Source organism: Argopecten irradians, unplaced genomic scaffold (assembly GCF_041381155.1).
Source record: "Argopecten irradians isolate NY unplaced genomic scaffold, Ai_NY scaffold_0865, whole genome shotgun sequence".
In the NCBI taxonomy this organism is placed as follows: domain Eukaryota; kingdom Metazoa; phylum Mollusca; class Bivalvia; order Pectinida; family Pectinidae; genus Argopecten; species Argopecten irradians.
The window spans coordinates 12,017-19,641 of NW_027188332.1; the positions used below are offsets into that span (position 1 = coordinate 12,017).

The 7,625-nt window shown below is 39.0% G+C and overlaps 2 long non-coding RNA genes across 3 annotated transcripts; one reads left to right on the plus strand and one right to left on the minus strand.

The window, feature by feature from the left end:
* Positions 1-405: 405 nt before the first annotated feature.
* On the minus strand, positions 406-3,691 carry LOC138313717 (uncharacterized). The gene is made up of 3 exons (XR_011207248.1): positions 3,462-3,691; positions 1,971-2,039; positions 406-508 (listed from the first exon to the last, which is right to left on the minus strand). It is a non-coding gene; the product is annotated as an uncharacterized lncRNA (long non-coding RNA).
* Positions 3,692-3,889: 198 nt separating this feature from the next.
* Positions 3,890-5,922, plus strand: LOC138313718 (uncharacterized). Of its 2 annotated transcripts, XR_011207250.1 has the most exons (4): positions 3,890-4,266; positions 4,509-4,783; positions 5,064-5,297; positions 5,613-5,922. It is a non-coding gene; the product is annotated as an uncharacterized lncRNA (long non-coding RNA). The 2 variants fall into 2 exon arrangements; XR_011207249.1 differs by having other exon boundaries at positions 3,890-4,783; positions 5,613-5,917.
* The last annotated feature ends 1,703 nt before the right edge of the window (positions 5,923-7,625 follow it).

Sequence of the window (7,625 nt, forward strand, 5' to 3'; positions counted from 1 at the left end):
GTTAAAAAAAGCTATGTTTTCAATCAAATGAAGTTGGTGATGGAAACTGAATTCCATAGAAGATATAGCCGTAGTTCTGTTATTAACAAGGTTAATCACATTTTAACATTCGGTATATTACCCACGACAGAGACATACATTAGTATACCTATCTCATAATCTCTGCGAAAGGATAGGACCATTGATTATTTACCCATGAGTTACATGATAAGAACTTTGTGAACACTCGCTGTGTTATCTGCCTGGTAAGGTAAGGTCACTTATATCCGAGACATAAGAAACATTATATTATTTCTTGAGAATAAAACAATTGGATTGAGTCGATTGATTAATATCAATTCCACTGGGATACCAACCTACAGGTATACAAGGGAGTCCATACAGCGATGTCACAGGTAGGTCTGATCAACCAACCGTGAAATACACACCCGTGTCAATGGTTGTCCCATGCCTTGTCCTGGGGCGTAGTACAGGTGTGAAGGCTATGTTACATAATTACACCGGACACCTGAGAATATGATGTGAATGATGAACAATTTAAAGTGCAACATTGGAGCGGTAGGACTACCACGTGCACGCGGCCAGTTATTTGGTTATTGTACGCAAAAAGCAAAGCTAGAATAAAACTAGAATAGTAAGTTTCGTATTCAATTTCGAGACCTCACATGAACCAAGCACTTAAAATCGTATACGTACATATGTATGCAGGCTAGTGCAAGACCACATATTAATAGTTACAACATATATCTCAAGTTCCTTGTTCAACATTTATATTTGCATGTTGTTCTAAAGAGCCTGAATACATATGTAAGTTATGTTTGAATAGTTATTTATCGTTGAAAATGCCAACCAGAACACATTACATATGGTATCGAGAATCCTAAAATACTTAAAAGTGTTGCTTAAAATATGATGAAATGTAACTATCAATTGACTATTTTGCATATCATAAAGTGAATCTCAAAACATCTGACGAAAAAAATATTCAAAATACTAACTTTTTGACTCTGAAAACTGTGCGAAATTCGAGATTTAGACACTGTATAATGCATATGGCTGCCGTGCGCTTGGATTTTGTTTGTTTGTTTGTTTGATTTATTAACGTCCTATTAACAGCTATGGTCAATGTAAGGTCGGTACTCCTATGTATGCTGTGTGTTTGCGTGTTATGTTTGTGCGTGGTGAGTGTTACTATCTGCGGTTTGTTAGTGTTGTGTCCTCTATGTTGTATATCGGAACTGATTGCCCTTTTTATAAGAGCAAGCATGCCGCCGAAGACACCGCAACACGACCCACCCGGTCATTTATACTGACAACGGGACCAAAAAGTCGTCCCACTCCCTCGTATGCTCTAACAGGAGTTGAAACTACGCCACTTTTAAAGAGACATTTGGTGTGTTCTCGGTTAGGGGATAGAAACACCAGAGATTGGAACACTCCGCTTAGGTGCTTAGGTAAGGATTGTATTTTTTCAAAACTGCGAAATCAATAGTTGGAAACGATTTTCTACTTCGTCTAATGTTTATCCAAACTGATTCTGCTTTAATACGGATTTTTATCGCTTATTATTAAAGTAACCCGTATTCATGAATAGTCTGTTTCCTTATTATCAAAGTATCAATTTATTGCCCGCTCTGTGCATACTTTTTGCATAGTATAAATATATACTATCTGTATTAGGGCCATTATATCATTTTATTTATCTTGTACGTACAACTTAATATATATATTATACGTACAAGAAAGTACATGTATCATGAACGTACAACTCAGTATCTATGGCTTGTACATGTACGTACAAGATAACACCTTATATGTATAAGATAAATAAAATGACATAGTGGCCCTAATACGCCGCCGTGGGCTTTAGATGATACGTATATTTTAAATTTCAAAGCATGTTTTCGTGATTTACTGAAAAAGTCCTTTCCTATCATTATAATATCATCAACATATTGGTGATGACTTACCTATATCTACACCGTAGACAATTCAAACAAATTTGCCTAATAATCCATCCAATCTGGTTTGTAATAAAGCTGTAATAAAATCGTTTGAATGTTTAAATTTCATGTATGTTCAGAAACTTCTACACATGATATGTTCAAAGGCCTATTGAACTCAGTTTCTGTCAGCTGTCAAATTAATGTCAAAACTTCTATTCTTCTGACCATAAACATATATCGACATTCTCAAAATGGTTTATTTATTCTAACACTGAAACACGATCGTAAGAGGTTTGGAACAATGTGATACTTGCGTCTATAGGAGAACTGTTGGTAATTATACGACAAAAGAGGGTAAGAGCTTCTGAGAAACTTTGAAATTACATGTATATCGCTGAAAATATCATCAGTTAAAACTAATGACGCAATATCAGTTAACTATGCGATATTGTGTATACGTCATGTACATAAATGTATATCTGGATAATAATGTCGGTCACAATGTCTTCCTTTCCCAATGATTTCAATATAACTGCGTTCGAAATATATATATTTCTGGTTCAATCCTATATACCCCGTGACTTCCGGTAGAGATAGACTATCAAAAGATTTAAAATACAAATGAAACTAGAAAATTTCGTTTTATGATTTAGACCTCGTAAGCCAGACAGAAGTAACCAAATGATGTCAACGAGGTCAGTTTATTAATTCTGATCATAGAATCACTGCTTAATTCGTGTTTGTGTCATTATAAAGATATAAAAAGCAAGACCATCAGCGTGTGAATGTCATTATGACACATGTATTCATCTGCTAAATTTTGGGACAAAATTGTTAAAGGGTTAAAATCTAGATGCAGATAGTTGTGCATAGATCTATTTAGTTTTATTAGAAAATATAAAGCGTACCAAGTAGTACACATGATTATTGATCATTGAGTAATTTCACCAACGTACGTTTGGAATCCATGTCAGATTTAAGACTATTTATATATGTTTTCCGAGTATTTTGTTCTGCTATATATTTGAAAATTATAGCTTGTTTTTAAAAAATGTCATTATCAACAGGGACATGTGTAATCAAAACAACATAATCCTTGATCCCGGTATACGGTTGGCAATGCAACTATACAAAGTACATGAAAGTCTCCGCGTTAACTTCACGTTGTTAAAATTACACTTACGTAATTGAAACGTACATGGTATGGATGTAAGAGTAAAGGCTCTTTCATTCTTCCGGAATCGTTATTTTGTATAATAGATAATATGATTTCCCGATATTTCACTCTGTACTTGTATATGTCTGTTCCAAATAAATGTCACAATGACCTTATTCAACTACAAGATACTACAAAAGGAATTTGTACTTACCGTGAACATTCAGCGTAATTCTAACATCTTCCTGTAAACAATTCATTTATGTGCACATATAGTCTTGTTGTCGATTCTTTTCCATTTTGTTAAAATAGATTATGAATATGAAAAAAGAAAATGATATACATTGTATAAGACTTACCATGCCATGACTTTTCGAAACTGCTTAAATGTCGTACTAGTAACTGTTCCCGCTCCGAGACAGATATGATCGGCGGGCGAATCCGCTCTGAGGGCGAGCGGTCTCGGTCCATGAGCGGGCGAATCCGCTCTAGGAACGAGCAGCCGAACTCGCTCTACGAGCGGGCGAACCCGCTCGTAGAGCGGGGAGGACAGCGGGCGGATCCGCTCTGTGAGCGATGGATCATCCTCCCGTCCCGTCCCGCCGCGCGATCCCGCTCCAACCCTCGCCGCGATCCCGCTCAAATTCCAAGCGAAAGCTCGAGCGATTTTTCGCCCGCGGAGCTGTAGGTTTCAAACCTCCTTCGGGTACTGATGTCTAGAATATCCATATGATCTATAAAATATAACAAAGAATGTCTCAGTTCAATGTGTTTTTGAGGGGGCCCACAATGACAATATTGTACCTCAAACGCATATGATGAAGTGATGACGTGTTTTTTTTTTGTTACAAACAGCAGGACATATACTGCTTAATTAATTTAGTATATCTTTTTTCCTTAAAAACTTTGTGCCTCTAGTACTAAACAGACTGAACCATGTCTTTAAAAACAATACTGATTTTTTTATTTTTTTTTTATATTTATTTTTTTTTCAGATCTATGGTGAATATTTATCAGGGGTTTGACATTCCTGCCAGCTCTAGTTTTTTCGGGGAGTTATCTCCCTTGGACTGCTCTGGAACTGGATTTCACTATGGTGCCATTCTAACTCTTCACTATCACTCTCATTCACAGCATCCGTATCTAAATCCACCCAAGCGTCAGGTATACTCCTACCCAAATATAGCTTTAAATGGTCTATATGGACAACAATAGGTTTCGACACAGGTGTTTTCTGTATCCTATAAGTGACATCTGTCAGTCTCTCAAGGACTTTGTATGGACCTGCCAACCTTGCCCTAACTTATCACTAACAGCTGGGGGATACCATCTCCAAACATATGCTCCTTCATCAAAATCCCTTTGTTTTGAGCCATGGTCATAGTACATTTTTTGTCTACTTGCAGCAGCACCTAACTTCTGATGTACAAACTTAAATGCAGATCTGGAGGCTGACTGTACCCAGGAAACATACTCTATGGGACATCTTTGCTCAGTTTCGGGAGGCAAGCCTACCATGATATCTAACGGACAAGAAACTTCACAACCCAACATGACCAAATTAGGACTACATTCAGTACTGCTATGTCGAGTGGCCCTATACGCCATCATTACATAAGGCAAATGATCATCCCAATCATCCCTGTTTTCATTAACAAAGGCCGACAACATTTGTATGAGGGTACGATTAAGTCTCTCGACAAGTCCATCGGATTGAGGCCTATAAGGGGTTGTCCTAGTTTTATCTATCTCTAGTTTTTCACATATAGCCTTGAACAGGTCAGATTCAAACTCACGACCTTGATCCGTGTGTATACTGATAGGTGTACCAAACCTACATATAAACTCTGTGACTAGTTTATCTGCTACTGTTTGTGCTGTGTGATTTGGAACAGGATAAGCTTCCACCCACTTAGAGAAATAATCTCCTACTACTATAATGTAACTATTCCCGTTTTCAGTTGTTTGCAGACCACCTAGGATATCTATTGCTATACGTTCTAACGGAGCCCCTACTGGATTGGATGGAGTCAGGGGAGCTCGACCCCTTGATGGACCTGACTTCCTACGGGCACAGGAATCACACGTATTACACCAGTTTTTAACATCTTCAACCAAACCAGGCCAATAAAACCTTTTCTGTATCATGTCAATAGTCCTATCTCGACCAAGATGACCAGATGTTCTAGAATTGTGTAAGTAATGTAAAATCTTCTCTCTAACACATTCAGGAGCTACCACCTGCTTAGTGTCCTGCCCTGACAAGTTATCTACCCCTTTCCTACACAGAATGCCATGGTCATCTACGATAAGTAACTCCCATATGTGATATAGTTTCCTTAATTCTGCGGGAAATGTAGACACTACTGACTTTGGGGGTTTTGTGAGGTATTTGGTTTTTAAAGGTAAAAATTTCCCTAAATTTTCATCCTCCTCCTGCCAAGCTTTTATCTGTTCGGGACCCTAAGTATCTAACCAGTTTGTTAACACCCTCTCTGTTTCATCAACAGGTATATCAGGGGAGCCACCTACAGTTTGCTGTGTGACGGGGCATACTCCAACAGACTTGCTGGAGTCTTTCAGGAGACTGTCTGCTGGGGATGTAAATGTATCAAGGGAGATAACTGGCTGAGATGGAGGCCTACAACTTGGACAATTAACCCTTGTTGTCGGACATTCTGGATATCGATACAGACTATCAGCATTTCCATGCTTGTTGCCTGGTCTGTGCTGAATTTCCATGTCATACATATCTAGAACTGCTAACCATCTGGCAAGGACTCCCTCGGGATCCTTAAAGTTTTTTGAGCCAAGTCAGAGAAGCATGATCTGTTCTAAGAAGGAATGGACCTACCCCAAAGGAAGTGTTTGAAATATTTCACAAATGTGACAACTGCAAGGAGTTCCCTATGTGTTGTACAATAATTGGACTGAGCCCTATTTAGGGTTCTACTACCAAATGCAATGACTTTCTCCTCCCCATTCTGTATTTGGGAGAGAACAGCACCGACACCTGTTAGACTCGCATCTGTGTCTAAGATGAACTTGCCTGTCTCCGTAGGAAAGCTGAGTACAGGGGCACTTGTTAATAAATTTTTTAGAATTTCAAACGAGTTTTCACACCCTATATCCCACTTAAACTTCTTGTTTTTTCTGGTAAGCATAGTAAGAGGTGAAGCTATAGCCGAAAAATTTGGTATAAATCTCCGATAATAGCCAGCAAGACCCAAAAAAACTTCTAACCTCACTAACATTTGAAGGTGAAGGCCAGTCCCTAACGACCTTGACTTTGCCAGGGTCACAACTGATTCCTGCTGGTGAAACTAAATGGCCTAGATAAGAGACAGACGTTTGAAATAGGTCGCATTTTTTCGCTTTAAGCTTGAGATTAGCTTCCCTAATACACTGAAACACATCCCTAAGGTTTTTAAGGGCAACTTCAAAGGTGTGACCAAATACAATTACATCGTGTAGATAACACAGACATTTGGTCCAGTTAAGACCACCCAGTACTAATTGCATAAGCCTTGAGAAGGTAGCAGGGGCGTTACAGAGCCCGAAGGGCATCACATTAAACTCGTACAACCCCTTATGATTGCTGAAGGCTGTTTTCTCCCTGTCTGCCTTACTCATACGGCATTGCCAGTATCCACTAGCTAAATCAAGGGTACTAAACCATCTAGCCCCAGCTAAGGTGTCTAATGCATCGTCTATCCTAGGCAAAGGAAATGCATCCTTTTTGGTAACTGCATTCAACTTAGGTAATCTATGCAAAAACGTACTGATCCATCTTTCTTAGATACCAAGACTACAGGGGCTGCCCATGGGCTATTACTAGGCTGTATAATACCATCCCCCAACATTTTGTCTAACTCTTTCTCTACAACACATTTTTGAGATGGAGAAATGCGTCTAGCAGGTATTCTAATTGGAGGCTCGTCACCAGTATTTACTGTGTGTCAACTAATTTTGTCTGACCTATCTCTCCCTTTGGACTTTGGAATATGTCACTATATTCAGTTACCAAATCTGTGGCCATTTGTTTCTCTGACGGTGTCAGTTCCGGTGAGAACCGGCTTACCATTGGCTCTAAATAATCAGGTAGTGTTCTAAGGTTCCCCTCAACTTCTTCTATTTCATGAACCCCATTTACCGAGGACACGTCGCCCACAATAGTATTTTGCTGTAACCTGATAGACTTTCTACCGAGGTTCATGACAGAGAGACTAATCTCTTTACATGAGGTCTGTACCAAAACTTTTGCCATCATTAAACCTTGGTTTGCTACATATGTGTTTGGCTCTACTATCCCTTCTACGCTATCAATAGCTCCCTCTATATAGCCCTTAAAATGACACTCGGAGTTAGCTGGCAAGGAGACAGTTTCACACATCCTTATACGGGCACATCCTTTATACCCTTCTGTGACTAAATTGACACACTGACCCTCCAACCTAGGATCTTATCCCTTAAATGGATTTCACCACCATGGTGACTCAGGAAATCTACGCCTAGAATTCCTG